Here is an 18,715-nt window from a genome sequence, read left to right on the forward strand (position 1 = left end):
CTCTGGGACACACTGGTCTCAACTGGTTTCCCAGGTGCTTGAGGAGTGGGTGTGACTGTTGGGATTTGCTTCTGAATGCCCGTCAGTCATCGGGGCTTACCAGGTGATAACATTTTCACTCTTTCGGTTGACAACAGTCAACGCTCTGGAATTCAGCCACTGACTGAAGTTGGCTGCCCCATCTAGCATGAGAAAGTTGTTTAAAGGAAATCACGTCACCCCTCTAGGTTTTGTTTGTTGTACATTACACGATAGTAACACTGGGAAGGGGGAGAGGTTTTGTTTTCTTTTTTTAAGTGAATAATTTGTTTTCTGCTTCCTGAAGTCCTCTCTTTTAAGGAAATCTGCCGGAGCGTTGCCAAAAAAAAAATCTGTGTCCCAGGTCTGCCACTGAATGATGGTAGAATTTAAAATGTATTATTGATTTATTAAATCAATAAACTATTGATAATAGTAGTATTAATATTTAAAATAGTAATAATATTAAAAATAATAAACTATTGATTTATTAAATTTATCTATTTACATGTGTTGATTTAACATATGTGTACATTTGATATATATATATATGTAATGTACACACACGTCTACACATACATATATACAGGCACAACTCAGGTGACTTAAAATAAATCATTTCAACGGTCAATTATTCCCCTATCTCTCTGTTGGGGCTGCCCTTCTGGGAGCTGTTAACAATGCCGAGAAGCCCTGGGATTGTCTGCTCTGGTAAAAGCCTTGGGCCCTTGGTAGACCATGACTTACTTCAGGTGGTCTTTGCATCCGTATGTTCACCAACCCTTCTCCGAAGACAGAATCAGCAACATTCACACATACAAGGGCTGTTTCCACACAGCCCACATAGTGGCTACCTTGATCCCTAAGGCCAGAGGTGCTGCCTGTAGGAAGCAGAGGCTAGAACCAGAGGACAATTACAACCAGCTGACAAAAACTTACTTTGACTTTTGACTCCTGGGGCCTCCATGGAGTGAAGGTCACATCACATGTATCCCTTAATAGAGCCAAAATGTCACGTGACCAAATCATCCAATAAGCATCCCCTTCTTGTAGCAAGAACGTAGGCAGCCATGTTTTCTTTACTGACTTTGTCATTGTACCTGTCAACAAAAATACAGCAGCTTGTTGAAGAGGAATTTAGATTAGTACTTTGAGAAGCACTAGTGAAGTACTCTTTAGAAGTGCTAATGAAGAGACTTCTTTTAAGGGGAAAACTACATCATTAATGGCTGACTTCCAATTTGGATTAATAACGTTACTTTAAAATATGCGAGCGTAAAACGCGGTATAACTTCCCGATGCTCACAGTCTCGCGATAAATCAAACATAACAAAAAATTTAAAATTCCAATTAGCAGCATGAAAGTACAATGTCATTTTGCTGAAAATACTATCGCAAACTTATAATATGTCAGGTGGGCTGATAGCCACAACACAGACTCTTTTTTAAAGTTTGGCCTACCATGTGGTGTGTGATAATTCAATTCTTCTACCATTTTTCTCTTTCTAAGCTATTTTTAGAGTACTTTTGGTTATCATTCAAAAGAAAACTGCAAACTAGGAGATTGTTACAGAGTGTGTCCAACAGCAATGAAGGAAATGTCAGAGGCAGCATTATCAGCAAATGGTTTAGGCAGAATGTCATTCAACATAGGAATATCCTTTAAAAAAAAAAAATACACTGTTGGGGGTACTGTGACAGAGTTCAGTACCAACACCTAGAAGTAAGTCAGAGCAAATCAAGCTTCAAAATAAAGTGGATGGGGCGCCTGGATGGCTCAGTTGGTTAAGCGACTGAGTTCTGCTCAGATCATGATCTCTGGGTCCTGGGTAGAGCCCTGCAATGGCTCCCCGGATCAGATGGGAGTCGCTTCTCCCCCTCTCCTAACCACCCGCTTCCGCCCGCCAGGCCACAACCTCGGCCCCTCCCCCTCCCGTATTCTCCCTCTCAAATAAATACATAAAATCTCTAAAATAAATAAATTAATTAAATAAAGATGACAAGAGGACATCTTTTTCTTCTTAGGATTTAGGAATTTGTGAAATTTGGTGAAACATTTTTCTGAACAGTAACTTTTCATATTTACCAGATGCTCAGACTTCTTGCCTTTTTTTTTTTTTTAATTTGAGAGTTAGAAACAAAGGTATCGCAGGAGAATATTTGAGTTGCCTCCTTTTATACCCACGAACCCACTTCCTTTCTAAATTGTGAAAAGCCCATTGCAAAGTGTCTATCCTTTATTCAAACCGCCTCACAGGGGGTTGCCGACCCAGGGAGATTCGCCCCTGGGGTGTTAGGCAGTCGCAAGCTCCCCCACTGGAAGCTGTAGCAGTTTACTTACAGATTTGGGGTGATTTGACTTGAATGAGGTCCACATGTTGCCAAGGATTTCTACATTAACAGTTTTACACTCCCAGAGAACTGCTTGCCAAACGCTGCTCTCTGAATTGCCCCATATTCGTGGAAGTGGCTTTTGACTTTGACAGCCCTTCATTTGATTTGCTTGTCACTTGGTAAATTTTTAGTGGATGCTTTCAGTCACAATTTCTAACTCAAGTGTGCAAATATGGGGTTTTCTTTTTTCTTCCCCCACCCCCCCGGAGAGTTTTTTACCCCTTTCCTGGTATTCTTCTAGAATTAATTCCACAAAGAATTAATCCCAAGGATCCACAATCACAGCCATAAAAGATGTGGAGTCTTTTTCTTATTAGGAAGTGTTATTTAAGAACACGATCCGATTGGCATTTTATTCTAACAAATTGAGTCATTGTATTAATAATCTAGAAGGCATGATGAGCATGCGAGTAAACAACCAATTTATATATATTTACAATAACTGGGTGAACTTTGTAAAATTGTGTTCCTACAATTGTCGCTAAAATGTGTTCAGCATTTTGCATATTTTAATTCTAATTCTACCCCCAAGAAAGATTTTTGTAAGTATTTTTAAGAAGAGAAAGCACACTCCAAGAGACAGCTTTGTTTGGTTTAGGATTTTTCTTAAGTTGCTGAGCCAAAATTCAAACTCAAGCCAGGTTCCCAGAGTGTTCCCCCTGAATCTGATAGAAAATGGATAATCATCTCAGGGGATTCTGATGCTCTGAGCAAAGGGGCAAATAGAAAGGTACAAATGGAAAAAAATGAAGTATGTTGTGACTTTGCATTGATTTCTTCGACAAATACTTACTATACATATAGACTATCCTATAGGATATCCTAATTGCCGTAGTTAAAGGAATCATTTATGCTTAACCACAAATCAAGTCTTGGAAAATTTCAAAGCATTGATGTACGTCGAAATAGAGAGTAGAGCTAAAACCTGCAAGAAGTTAACTACAAAATCCTGAAATATTTGGAAATTAAGAAATATACTTCATAAAAGTCCCAGCATAGGGAATATAAGTCAATAATATTGTAACAGTGTTGTTTGGTGATGAATGTAGCTATACTTGGGGGGGGGGGAGCATGGGATATGGTAAAGTCATGTTTTATACCTGAAACCAAGGCAACATTGTGTGTCAACTTAAATGAACAAAAATTTTAAAAATAAAAATAAATACTCTTCAGTTGGATATTCAGGTGAATGTCCTAATCATTTCCTTTGCCCAATTTCCATAGTCTGTTTTATTAACATCAATTCATGCAAGTTCTTTATATAGTCAGCATATTAATTATTTTGACTTATACATATGTTGAAAACCGTTTATCTCAGTGTCTGACTTTTCTTGTGACTTTTTGTCAGTTTAAAGTTCTAACTTCTATATAGTCAGCTCTGTCATATTTCTCTATGATTTCTGTTTTCGTATCTTATTTAACAAATCCCGTTCTTTCTTGAGGTCATAAAATTATTTTTCTGCAGTTTAATATGTAACTATTTTCAGAATCAGGTTATTAATATGTCTGTGGTTTTTAATGTTTGGAGTGAAATAGGACCCAGAGTTTATGTTCTTTCATGTGGAAAACCAACTGTCTCAAGACCTAGTTGTAAAGTCCTTCATTTACTTCTCTGCTTCCTTTCCATGGATTCATTTATCCAGGCTTACACTAACCTTTCCCCCTCTTAATTTCTAGAACTTTATAATAAGACTTAATAGCCAGTGGCATAAGTCTTGCCCCGTATCAGAATTGCCCCCGGTGTGGTAGTCAGATGTGGGGAAAAGTATTCTATAAATTTAATGATTAATCTCAGTCTTTTAAGGGGACTGGGACTCTGGGTTATGACCTTCACAAGTGTTTCTCAGCTTTCCCCCAGTCCCCATAAGTTAGACGGAAAGTGTAAAGGGTGGTGGAATGGGAGGAATGGCCTTCCTCAGCTGGGATAAGGCTCTGGGAGAATCTTTTACTCTGAGGGTACAGCGGGCCACCCTCATTCGCGGGAGACATGTCCCAGACTCCCAGGACATGCCTGAAACTGTAAATAACACCAAACCCTAGAGATACTGTGTTTTTTCCTGTACATACATTCCTATGCTTAAGTTTAATATATCAATTAGTCACAGTGAGAGATGAACAATAGCTAATAATAAAATAGAACCATTACAACAATATACTGAAAAAAAAGTTATGTGAATATGGTCTCTTTCAAAATATCTTATTGTACTATACTCGCCCTTCTTCTTGTGTTGAGGTTAAATGATAAAAATGCCTCCTGGAGGAGACGACGTGAGGTGACCGATACAGGCATGGCAAAGTAGCACTGGGCTGCCATTGACCTTCTGACTTTAGGTCTAAAGGAAGATGACCTGGTACTGAACCAAGGTTGGGTGTGGATAACAGCAACAGTGAAAAACGAAACCACAAAGAAGGGGGGACTACTGTATTTTGCCAGGATTACTCTTCCTCTCCCCTGCCAGAGCCATGAGATCTTTCTAAATCTTCACTGTGAGATATCGATGGAGTTCCTGGACGGAATGAAAATGTTTGCCACCCTCCACCCCTACCCTAAGATATAGCCCTAGGAGTTTCTCACTCTTCTACCAACCCACACTCAGCTTCTAGAAGTTTGTCAAAATTGTTTTAAGTGGAGAACTTACCAAAAATAAGACATGAAGGGACAAGGAGATGAAAAATAAAAAAGAGAAACTAAAGGATGAGGAAGGTAGATTTTAAAACTCCAACACACATCTAACCCAAGTTCCAGAAGGAAAAGAAGTTTTAGAATTGAAGAAAGATATGAGTCTTTTCATTGAAAGAGCTCCCCATGGATTCCAAGGTAATCCCAATAACATGAGGGTTTAAATAATTAAAAGACATAAATAATTATTTAAAGATATATGGGGGACCGGTCCCATCTTGAAAGAGACAAACTATAAGAGACTCTTAATCTCAGGAAACAAACTGAGGGTTGCTGGGGGGTGGGAGGGGGAGGGATAGGGTGGCTGGGTTATGGACTTCAGGGAAGGTATGTGCTATGGTGAGTGCTGTGAATTGTGTAAGACTGTTGATTCACAGACCTGTAGTCCTGAAGCAAATAATGCATTATATTTTAATAAATAAAAGAAGAAATCAAAAAAATAAAAAATAAAGATATACAGGGGAAAAGGAATAGATAATATAAGCCAAAAAAGTAAGAAACATCAATGATTGGTGGAGACTGTAAGAAGACAATGGAACCAAGGAAAATTTGAGTTAAGAGTACCAAGAAATTTAAGATCAAAGAAGTGTAATGTTTACAAAATTTTAATATGAAGCAAACAAAGCATCAGGTGTTATAGAGCATGAGAAGAACCTTAGAACTGAGAAAAGACCATGAAATTTGCCAAGAAGTAGGTCATTTGTGATTTTAAAGGCAGTCATTTTCATACAATGATAATGGCAGCAGACATAATGTAGAATATGAAGGAAATGAGGAGAAAGAGATCTAAGAATTCTAATCATTTATTATTGAGATCCTGGTAGCATAAGTATATCAACCTCGGCTCTGTTAATGTGAAAAAAAGTTGTTTCATCTATAAATTTAGTAATAGTTATGGATGTATATTAGATCTCATCCTTTTCTGTATATAACCACTTAATTTAATTGAAGCAGAAAAAGGCAGAAGTAATGACAGAAACATTGCCCTGGAAATGAGGAGACTGGCCATCTAGTTCTGGTTTATCTGAGAGTGAGACCCCAGGCAGGACCACATTGAGATGGGGGAGAGGAGGGGAGTTTAGACTGAGTGGTTCATGGTTATGGGCAGAGGCACCTTAGCATGCTTAGCATTTCAACAGATGTTAACATTGAACTTTGGTGACAATTTACATTTTGTACCATCTTTTACATGGCATGTTGTGCTGAATGCGTCATATGATAAAATAGAGAGTTGGGTTCCATTTGCTGCCAACTGGTAAACACATGACATAACATCAAGCCACCAACAAAGAAAATCATGTGTTTCTTCCGTTTGTGAGAACACTGGTGCAGTTCGAGGATATCTTGGTCAGGATGGGATATGGCTCTTTTCAGTCACTAACCCAGGAATGAAGGGGGACCATACATATGGATCTCTTTACACACTCTCTAAGACACGGATACTCTGTAGCTGGAATTACGGTTAAATTACAATTAGTGCTGTCTTCTTTAGTATTTTTAACTCACTCAGCTCCCTTAAGTATAATAACCATAAATCTGTATTTGAAAATGTGTTATGAACACAAAATGATGGCTTAATCATCACTGAGATCCCTTCCAGCCAGAATATTCTATCGTTTTAAGACAAGGTATACTAGTTTTGATGTCCATTAGAAATCAATCTATTTCAAAGAATGGAGATTGACCTTTAAAAACCTTTTTTTTTCCTTGATGAATTTAGAGCATCAAAAAAGTCTACCCCAAGAATAATTTTTGGCTCAGGACCAATGACATTTTCATTTGACCAAAGCGAATTGCTTTTTTCCCTCACTTTTTACTCTTGCCTTGTGTTTTTGTTCTTTGGAGACATGCCAGCACATGTAAACAGCTATGTTAGATTACTAATATTACCACCCTGTTTGAGAAAATGGTTCGTTATTTGAAGAACACCTCACCAAAGATGTAGGCAAATTTAAACCTCAATGAGCTACCACTGCACCTCTTTCAGAATGATTAAAAATTTTAATGGATCATGCCAGAGTTCCCAATAATGTGGAGGAGGTGGAATTCTCACACAGTGCCGCTGAGAACATAAAATAGTGCAATCGCTTAGGCGAACACTTAGAAAGTTTCTTAAAAAGTTAAACATACACTTATCATCTGTTGCAGCCATGCTACTCCCAGGAATTTATCCAAGAGAGATAGAGGCGTATATCCTTAGAAAAAAATCATACCCAAATATTCAAGCAAGGTTATTTATAATCATCAAAACTGGAAATGATCCAAATGTCCATCAGCAGGCAGAGGAGTAAATTGTGGAATACCTAAACAACGGGCTAATCCTCAGCTACCAAAAGAATGACTTTTTATACACGCTGCAACATGGAGAGTTATAATTTAATTATCCCAAGCAAAAGAAGCTGGATAAAAAGAATGCAAAGGGTATAATTCAATTTATGTAAAATTCTAGAACATGCAAACTAATACATAGTGACACAAAGCAGATCGTTGGTAGGGGGTCAGAGAGGGACAAAAGGGAGAATCTTTATTTATTTATGTTCTCAAATAGGAGGGAATAGAGTTGTTCATGGTATTCTTTTATGATCCTTGATGCAGAGGGAGAATGTTTAAAAGGCACAAGAAAATTTTAGCGGGGGGTGATGAATATGGTCACTATCTTAATGGCAACGATGGCTTCGCAGGTATATACAAAAGTCAAAATTCATCAAAATTATATACACTTTATTTTATGCATTTTGTTGTGTGCGAATTATACCTCTGAGGATCTGTTTAAAGAAAAAGAGGAGTGACTACCTTGAGGCTTGTTAAGATTAAATGGGTTGATACTGAATGTAGTGAAACCCTGAGTAAATGTTAGCTATTCTTATTATTATTATCAGCCAAATGGGGACCGGATCAGTTTCCCCCTCACTGGGTCAGGGGTAGGACAGAGTGGGTCAGCGCAGGTAGAATGCCGGATCCCTGTGCTAAGTTCCGTCCTGGGTATTCTCAGGAGACGTGGGCGGTGGGTAGAGAGTGTCTGCTCTTACTATTATTATTGGCTTGTTCATAATACTTAAACAGCCCCTTTACCTTCCAGGCGCTTTGATGGATATTAGCATGGTCTAACTTCCCACTAGCCTGGCAAAGTAGGCCCAGATAGACCAGACATTACCGCTAGAGGACCCTAGGGGTGCCGCTGACAATTTAGTTCCCCAGCTATGGCCACTTCTTATAGTGAGAAGGGAGGTCTCCTCCTGTTGGAAGTACTTACTGAAGAGCTCCAGTGTCTGGGTGCCGTGGGGTGCAGACGGGTAGTGTCTTGTTCCAGTCTTTAAGAAAATAGAATCAGGGTGCCTGGGTAGCTCAGTCAGTTAAGCATCTGTCTTCAGCTTGGGTCATGATCCCAGAGTCCTGAGATGGAGCCCCGCATTGGGCACACTGCTCAGTGGGGAATCTGCTTCTCCCTCTGCCCCTCCTCCTGGTGCCTCGCTTGCTCTCCCTCTCTCAACTAAATAAATACATAAATAATCCTAAAAAGAAAAATGTAGCCTCACTGCAATGTGGCATGTGGTTCAATATCAGTGACATTTACCAGGGTTTACCCCCACCAAGCGCAAGGTCACCCCCTTCGTAACCATTTCTCACTTAACCGACCCTACACCTAGGTATGATTACTATTATCATTATGATTATTATTTTACAGGATGGGATTTTAAACCTTAAAAAGTTCCAAACCTTAATCCTAAAGTCCTTCTACCAGAAACCCGGTCCATCGTCTCTTACCAGTTTCTTCCCTGTAAGAAGTTATCAGTTTGGGTTTCCAACCAATCAGAGCCTTGGAGAGAACTTTTTCGGGGTGTTTGTCTTTGAAAGGCTCTGGTGGCGTGAATGGAACCGTGTAGAACAGAGTCTCAGGGTAGTGACGGAGTGTCTTTGGGCAGGATGGACAGAACTTCAAAGAGGAATGGGACAGGCTCTTCCCAGGGAGGACCCTGCTCCAGCTCCTGGGGAAGAGGCGTCCCAGAGGCCTGCGGGGGTGGGTGGCAGTGCTGGGAGGAGGGGGCACTCAGGTGGGCTGGGGACTATCACAGACCCTTCTTGCGAGGGCCTGCCGCCAGTTAGCGATGGGTCTTCTGAGGGCAAAGGAAGAGAATCGCAGCAAATCCGGTCCAATTACAAGGGGAACCCGTGAGTCTCTCTCTGGTTTTGTCTTTTGGCCCCACTCGGGTTAAATTTCAAACCCCTTAATGTCTTCATACCCTCAGGTGGTCCTGATCATTATGAAGTTTATAACTTTTATTTATTACAACATGTTCATGTTTAGCATCTGATATAACCGAGGGGAAAATCCATGTGGTTAATCTCTCACAGAGGATTCTGGCAAATGTAGGTGCTCCAAGCCCTGACCAGTAAGTCAGGAGTGAAGCTCTGTGTGGGCAATACAACGGAAAGTCCGATTTCCGAACATGCACCTTGACAGGTTGAAAAATTGTTTAAAACAAAAGAATTCTGTTCTGGCTTAAGGCCTCTCTTAACACGAGAAACTGCTCGCCTTGGAGAGTTGCAGTAACATCTTTTTGCCCGCGTAAGTGAAGGTACCTTGTCTCCGCTCTCTGGTCTCATCTGTAGAATGGAACGGATTTCATCTCCAGTGCCTACTTCGCAGGGATGTCACGAGGAACCAAGGAGATCGTGCCCATGGGAGCGCTTTAAAAAATAAGAAATAAGGGGCGCCTGGGTGGCTCAGTGGGTTAAGCCTCTGTCTTCGGCTCAGGTCATGATCCCAGGGTCCTGGGATCGAGCCCCAACATCGGGCTCTCGGCTCAGAGAGGAGCCTGCTTCCCCCCTTCTCTCTGCCTGCCTCTCTGCCTACTTGAGATCTCTCTCTGTCAAATAAATAAATAAAATCTTTAAAAAAATAAGAAATAAGATAGAAAAATAACCTGGCATTCTTGCTGACGTGAAGAACAATGGTAAAAATGATCTCATCTTTTGTTTCAAGGGGAACAATCTGCCTTACGTCCTATCTGCTGGAGGAATACTGACCATCATCATTGGAGCGCGATTTCTTCCCTTTAATGCTTTTAGCTTTGATTTAAACATGATATTGAGGGGCTCCTGGGTGGCTCGGTGGTTTATGCAGCTGTCTTCAGCTCAGGTCATGACTTCAGGGTCCTGGAATCGAGCCCCACCTTGGGCTCCCAGCTCAGCAGGGAGTCTGGTTCTCCCTCTGCCTCTCCCCCTCCTCCTCCCTCTCTCCTCCTCTCCCTCCCCTTGCTCGTGCACACTCTTTCAAATAAATAAGCAAAATCTTAAAAAAAAACCAAAAACATGATCTTGAGCAGCTGGTCAGATTTAATTTTATCGTAAACATTTATATCTCTGCAAGGATGAAATGCGGAGGGGACTTAACCATTCCACTTTCCTTTCGAAACTCTGGGGAATCATGAGTAAGAGGAGAGGATGGCATGAAGCCCAATGTCATCAGAATCTAGATTTTAATTTAGGTGACTTGACGCATAGAGTAAAATCTTCAGAAAAACTTATTCTTGGTAGGGCTCCGTTTTCTCTCTCAGTTACAGTAAGAGAGTAGGTGTGATGTTCCAAATTTCTAAAAATTCTAACCTTTCATCACAGTAATTTGCCAGGTAATAATCACAACACCTATCAAAGAACGTTTTCTTCCCTCCATTTGCAAACAGGGAAGCAGGTAAGGAGAGCCAAGTGATTTGCCCGAAGTTCACGGAGAACTATCAGGTGCCAAAGCCAAGTCTCTGTCTTTTGGTTTCTCTGGAGGGTGGAATGAGTCCACCATGTCTGCCTGGATGGCTTAACCTATAGCAAGTCCATGGTCTCTCTCAAGCCATAGCTCTCACCCATGCATATTAGAATCCCCACACTTTTTAAAAAATACAAAACCATAGTGACATGCCACCCACATGAATTAAGATGGCTAAACAAAGAAACAGAAAATGACAAGTGTTGTCGAAAACGTGGAGAAATTGGATCCCTCGTGCTCTGTGGGTGGGAAGACAACATGGTGCAGCTTCTACGGAAAACAATATGGCAGCTCTTCCCCAACAAAATTAAGCTGGGAGTTCCCGGAATTCCACTTTGAGCTATGTAAACAGAAGACGTGAAAGCAGGTAGTCAGAGAGCTAAGCGTACACCGTGTTTACTGCAGCGTATTCACGGTATCCAAAAGGTGGGAGTAACCTAAGAGTCCATCACCAGACAAGTGGATAAACGAATCATGCTCCATCCATACCACTGAATAGCACTCAGCCTTCAAAGCAAAGGGACACCTGCTGACACCTGCTACAGCATGGGTGGAACCTTGGGAACATTACGAGAAATGAAACAAGCCAGACACAAAAGGATGGAGACTATAGGATTCTACTGATATGAGGGACCAGGGGAGCCAAATGTCCAGAGACAGCCCAGGGGCCAGGCGGAGAGGTGAAAGAGACATTACTGTTTAACGGGAAGCGAGCCTCAGTTTTGCAAGGTGAGTTTTTGGAAATGCACGGTGCTCATGACTGCCCAGCCACGGGAATGTACTTAAAGCCCCTGAACTGAACTCTTAAAAATGGCCAATGTGGTTGATTTTCTTTTATGTGTATTTTATCACAATTCAAAATAATTTTTTTTTAAAGACTAATGCCAGGGCCGGACTCCCGGAATCAGACTGTCTGACGGTGGGGTCAGGACTCTGGCCTCGTGCAAAACCTCACTTTCGGCTGCACAGTGAGTGCTGAGAAGTTTCGCTCTAGAACCCCAGGTCTCCACCGCGGCCAAATGCCTTGGAAACTCTCATCCTTGAGACCAAAATGTCATTTGCTAGTTTAAGCCAAAATAAAAACCAAAATCACTGGCGTCGCCTCCTGCGAATATTCTCTTGAGCGTATTCTTGGAGAAAAGAAAAAAGCTTCTGTCTTGGGTTTGCCGACAAGAAAGAGTCTTCTGTGATCTTATTCTCTTCTGAAAAAAACCTCACTCTGAATTCTCTGACCCAGAGAGACGAGCTCTGGTATCTGGAGAAAGCAAACGGATCCCCGACTCCAATCAAGGGAAGAATGCCTGGGGAGTCAGAAGAACATTCCAGTGTTGTATAAATTTCTGGTGAGGTTTCAGCCTGCAGCATTGTCCTGAATTCTATGCAAAACACCGGGGATGCTGGTGAATTGGGAGGTGACTCGGATAATCACGGGCCTCGGGCCTTACTGCAATGATGAAGTTAGAAAAAAAAAAAAAGAATAGGTTTACAGTCAGAGGAAGAGAAGAAATGAAGGAAGAGGGGGGTTTATGGAGTGTGCCAGAAGATGGAGGAGAGAGCATGTTGCAGAGCCCTAAAAGAACGATGCTACACTCTAAAGCCATTAAGTGTGTGTTCCCTTCTGCAAAGATGTGGCAAGGAATCTGGTTTAGGTCTGGGGGAGGGAAGGACTGATGGGGCACTGTCGACCCATAAAGTCTTTTATCTTTGTTACCAGTGTGGGAGCTGGGTGTCTCATTCTCATTCTGGTTACTGCTATCGTCACCCCAGTGAGCTGGTGCGTGCCTTGTTTGGGGCATTACCGTCCCAGAGAATTTTCTGCTCTGATGGGAATATTCCAGGGGTGTATGGGAGCTGATTTTTACTGGCTGGTCGGAGTTGGTTGTTTTATTTTCAGGAATTTTATGAGCTGGTTGTTAAGCATCATCATGATTTAAAAATTGAATTCCATAAATATATTAAGTATTATCTGAAAAATAAAGGTAATAAATACCCCAAACTCATTACACCTTAATTATTTCACTCTTATATATACACTGAGGTTTGCGCTATCCAATATGGCGGCCACCAGCCATACAGGCCCATGGAGTGCTTGAAACTGACTAGTGTGACTGAAGGAGGGAGTTTAAAGTCTTCTGTAAGTTAAATTAATTTATATTTAAATAGCCACGTGTGGCTAGTAATGGAGTGTGCCAGGCCTGGGGGGTTTGCACGAAGCTACCTATCCTATTGACGACTGTTGGAAGAGCATTTATTTCAGTTGCTAAATGAGTATCTTTCTCTTTCATGTCAATGAATTTGGTTTGTATTATCGTTGGGATCTGACCTCAAGCTATTTGGGAGGGCAGTGGTGGAGGGAGTGGCAGACAGCGAGGGAGATAGAAAATTCCTTCTCAATTGAATTCTTGGTACTTTGTGAGTCTGCATGCTAATGCCAGCAGGAAATGGTTTAGTCTGCTGTCGAGCCATCCCATGAGCGGAAGGAAGCCAACACACAGCATGGCTGCCTGGTCCAGAGCTGACGTGAGATGCCTGGTGACACGGGCAGGCATTTCTGGGGTTTCCTTAGACTTTAGGAACAATGGCAACCTCCTCAGATGCACAGGGAACTCCATCCGGGATCCCCTATTCCAAAACCACCAGTTTGACTCCGTTTGCAAGGAAGTGAGCAGGGCTCTGGCTGCCTAAGGTCAACCCCGGTCAAGGTCAGCCGTCTGAGAAAGGGCAGGACAATTAACACCTAAAGGTACTGCTTCAGATGTGCTCATCCTCTGTCCCTGGCCCATTCCCCCCCAGGTAGCTAGCTCCCTGCTTTAATTTCCCCGCAGGTTTCAGAAAGGATGCATTAAATTATCATCACTAGCTGTTTTGTGAGCAGCCTTTTGTGGCCAATAATGAGTGTAATGAGAGAAAAGAAAAAGGAAAAATGGGGTGATTGAAGCTCACCAGGCTGTTTTTGCTGAGCTGTTTGTAAAGCAACACAGACAGACAATCGGGGTCCTTTTTTGCCCATTAATTTGTATCTGTGTTTTCATTTGTCGCTGAAAGGTGAGCCTGTTTATTAGGCATCTGCTAGACAACAGAGACCCTTTTACTTAACCTAAGGTGGGAGCGTAGAGCCCGTGAGTCACGTGACTCTGCCTTCTGCTGCATTGCCTTTGCAATCTTGTTTCTAAATGAGTCAGCTTAGTGCGCCCTGCTATGTGATTAAAGGAAAACTACAGCTGGGACTCTTCCCATTAAACCTTTGACATCCTAATAAAGCTGCCCCTCCTTCCTAGCCACAGAGCTGCGGGTTCTTTGTGCTCATCTGGACCACGGAAACAGCCCCTAATGTCTTCCTAAAAAGGCAGTGATCTAATCTTAACACTCCCATGGTCTAAAATCTTTAGTGGTTCCCCCACTATCTGTGAGCAGCTAACAAGGACCTTAGTGGGGCTGATTTCCCATAACTGTGTCATTAGATGGTAAGGTCTCTGAGAGCAGGGAAACTGTATCTTGCTCAGCTTTTTTTTTTTTTTGTAAGATTTTATTTATTTGTGCAAGAGAGGGGTGGGGTGTGGGGAGCAGAGGGAGAGGGACAAGTGGACTCCATGGGGAGCCCCATGGGGGACTCTATCCCAAGACCCTGAGACCAAGAGTCAACTCAACTGATGTAGCCACCCAGGCTCCCCTCTTGATCAGCTTTTTTTTTTTTTTAAAGATTTTATTTATTTATTTGACAGAGAGAGAAAGAGATCACAAGTAGGCAAAGAGGCAGGCACAGGGAGAGGGGGAAGCAGGCTCCCCGCTGAGCAGAGAGCCCGATGCGGGGCTGTATCCCAGGACCCTGAGATCATTACCTGAGCCAAAGGCAGAGGCTCAACCCACTGAGCCACCCAGGCGCCCCTCTTGCTCAGCTTTTTAGTCCTAAGAGCTTGTAGCAAAGAGCCTTGTCCTTAAGAGCTGCATGAGTTTGTTGGACTGGACTGAATCGAAAGCAAGCAAATAAACACAAACCAGAAATTCCAATTTTTTCATGAGGTGCTGTTACTTGGATATGCAGACTTAAAAAAAAAAAAAAGTTGGTACTTTTTCCTAGAGGAATCATTTTCAATTTTTTTCTAATAGCAAAAACCTTATACATTTTTGATGCCTTGCTGTCAAAAGTTGTATGTCAGAAATTATCTTGGCCCAGCCCGGGCCCAGGTTCCCGAGGTACATCGGAGACCACGCTGAGGACAGCCAGAGAGCTTCCGCTGTGAAAACGCTCAGAGTAAGGAAGAGACCTGGGCTGGAATTTAGGAGACCCGCCTCTGTGCCTGTTTGGCATTTACTGGCTGTAAGAACTTAGACAAGCTCTGTGTTCCTCTGTTGTGAAATGGAAATGGGGCTGAATGGTCACCGGTGCTTCTCAGCTCTCATGTATCGTCCATGATTTTAAGGGCGCTGTACATTTTCCAAGGACATGAGACCCTGCATCCACTTCTTTCCATTTTGGGGCCTGTGAATCTTACATATTAAAGGCTTTAATTTAGCACAAGTTCTATCAGGGTTCATTCAAGAGACACCTGCCCATTGCCGAAGCTGTAGACTTGAAGGGCGCACCTGGGTTATTGCTGATTCCGCTAACTTCCAGGGGACACCTGCTCTTTGTCCGGGGCGTTCAAGCCCCTCTGTGGAATGATACTAAGGAAGTTGCTCAGACAAACCTCCTGTCCATCCTTTTTCCACCCCAAAATACAATCCAATGCTAACTATATTTGGAAGGCAGCTATGCTCACCACTATACCACCAACGCATTAACTATATTATGGGGTTAATTCTGAAGAATATGTGTTCTTGCTCCCGCAGCAGACTCTGTGGTTCATCGCCGGGTCCCCTCTTTAGAACTGTCACATGCAACCCCCTGTCTCTGGGAGGCTTGGGCTGAGCACCTACAGCAGCAGCCATCACTGCGGATCCCCCCAGGGTCCCCGGGGACTCACCTCAACCAAGAATTAAACATGGAGACAAATCCTTCGTTACCCCCCCAGTGAGAGGTGAGGGGTGACTCCCACCATCCAGCCACCTGGACTAAACCATCACAACCTCCATGTCCCACAATGATTTCCGGAACTTACTTCTCTTGCCTCCTGTCACCATTGCTTACAAAGCACGTAGGCTAGGCTGGGTGCCATATAAATTCCTAGCAGAAGGACCAGAGAGTGAATGGCCCTAAATCAGCGGGGCTGCCTTGAGGCCACAGATTCTCCATCTCCTTCTCCTTCTTTTTTTCCTCCTACAATTTCACAGTTCTCATAATGTCAACAACTGAAGACTAGAAAAATGCCTAGAAATAAAAGTAAAGCTTAAAAGTGATGCTCTTTCCACTCGGTTATTTTCCCCACAGTTTCCAGGATGTGTATTGGGTCCTCGTGCAGTGGAAAATGCATGTAAAACATAAGCTTTGCGTCTTACATTGAGGGAGAGATGGTAAGAAAATAAGTCTTTGAAGAGTGGCTGAAGCTTCACCTTCTGGGGCCCCCAGCGCCTGGGGTAACGCGGGACCTCAAAACTGGGAAGTTGGGTGGGGTTGGGGAGTGGAAGGCTCAGCACACCTGGGAAAGTGCACCTGTCCCAAGAGCTAACTCCAAAGTAGCGATTTCCACAGTTTCGGATGATGACTGTCGCTGTCCTGGCTGCTCCCATCCTGCCTATCACCTCTGGTTAAAGTTCTTTTAGTACGAATCCTGAGCTGGGGTTTCTGCCTTGGTTGGAGGCTAGCTCTTGGTTCAGAGATGAGCAGAATTCATTTCAGCCATGCCCACACTTCCCTCGGTTGCACAAGCAAGGCAAACGGGGCAGAACTCAGGGTGGTTCCCCACAACTACGAGGTTGTGGGCTCCTTCTCTCTGGGCACCCTCTTGTTCAAGGATGTTGAGTTTCCATAACGGGCATCAAGAGTTGTGACTTCCAGAAACCCTGTGACAACGGTATGCTTCCCCAGGCGTCCCGAGAATCCAGAAAGTGTGTCTCCCCCTACACACCTTTGAAAAGATACAAGCTCACTGGAGCTCCAAGGTAGGGTTTTCCAGTCCTCCCTCTGTGACCTCTCTGGGTGTACCTCAATTTACCCTCCCCCCCAAAAAAAGGGTCTATGTAGGTTTCAAAGCTAAGGTGACTTTTATTCCCTTGAATTTTTATAAATACACATATATCCAATAAAGCAATCCGGGGAAGGTATGGCCTGATAGATCAAACAAGTAACAAATTTCAAAGGGGCCTGGAACCGGTGTCATGGGCTCTCTGTCCTCTCCTCTACTCTCCTTAACCCCTTAATCCTAGTTTTCTAAAATACAAAGTAAAAGGCTGGAAATAGGTTTTGGGGGTGGGAGAACCAAATGCCTAGGAGAGGACCACAGGTGTTTTTCTCCAGAATAAGGAGCGTCAATCAAACCAGGCCAATCCCTGGGTGGGAAGGAGTGTTGCCACTTCTTTGCAGAATCCTTGACATGTACCCGTACACACCTGGGCTCTGGGGTAACTCTATAGGCTTTCTTGGAGAGCAAAGGACTACCTTTCAACGCTGTGTATGCTCCAGATGGGCCTTGCTGCTCAGAGAAAGGTCCCAACAAGCAGCTGGGCACCACCTGGGAGCTCGTGGAAAATCTCGGCCGCCACTCCCGCACCCTTATTAAGGATCTGCATTTTTCACATGTGCCCTCATTGAATCTGTGGCACATCAAGGTCTGAAAACTGCAGGCATGTAGGCTCCCTCCTTACCAGTGTTAAAGGATCTTAATAGCCCGCAGGACCTCCCACCATTGCATTGTCTGCACTTCAAGCGGGGTGAGGCACCCCTCCCCAGGGTTCCATACTGATGCCTGGGACACGTGATCTCACTGCATTCCGTATTGGTTTACAGTGGTCTGTCTCTGCCAGGACTCTGCCAAGACCCTGCACTAGGGAGATGGTGCAGCGGAGAAATGAGAGTGGACTCTGGAGCTAGCCATCTGGGATCGTGTCCCAGCTCTGCCACTAACTAGCTGTGCCGCCTTGGACAAGTTACTTAACCTCTCTGTGCATCAGCTTCAGCATCTGTTAGGAAGGAATCATTGGAGGTCTCTACTTAATGAGATCATTGTGAAGCTGAAATTAGTTGGTAAGCCACATATGCTATGATATTGACTGATAGAACGTATTACAGTGTTTGGGTTTTGTCTTATTAGACCAAGCAAACCCAGTTACCTCTGTGATGTCTGTAAGCTTTGCTTTTTTAGCCCTAGGTAATCAGGGGGGAAGGGATCTGGGGAGACCTTAGACCTTGCCTTTGACCTCACAATAAATTCAAAGTAGTGGCAGGACCAGAACTAGAACTCTTTTGGGCTGATCATTTGTGCAGGATTAATATCTTAATATCGCTGCTGTTAAATCTGTCCAATGGGAACACAGTGAATTTTTAAAAGTGGGCTTCTAGGGGCGCCTGGTGGTTCAGTCATTTAAGTATCCGCCTTCTGCTCAGGTCATGATCTCACAGTCCTGGGATTGAGCCCCTGGGATTGAGCAGGGTTGGGCTCTCTGCTCAGAGGAAAGTCTGCTTGTTTTTGTTTTTGTTTTTATTTTTTTAAGTAGGCTCCATGCCCAAAGTGAGGCTTGAACTCACAACCCTGAGATCAAGAATCCCATGTTCTACCCAACTGAGCCAGCCAGGCACCCCAAGTCATAAAAACCTGTACCCTACGTTTCTTGTTGCCGGAGACCAGTGACCATACCTGCACTCCTGAAGAGTAATGGGTCACCCCATCTTATCACCCAGAAGGCTCTTCTGCCGTCCCAAATTCCATCCCAATTTTATGGCGTTTGGCATACAAAATCCTTAGGATGCACGAGCTAACTTGATGATT

This window comes from Lutra lutra, chromosome 3 (assembly GCF_902655055.1).
Source record: "Lutra lutra chromosome 3, mLutLut1.2, whole genome shotgun sequence".
Taxonomy (NCBI): domain Eukaryota; kingdom Metazoa; phylum Chordata; class Mammalia; order Carnivora; family Mustelidae; genus Lutra; species Lutra lutra.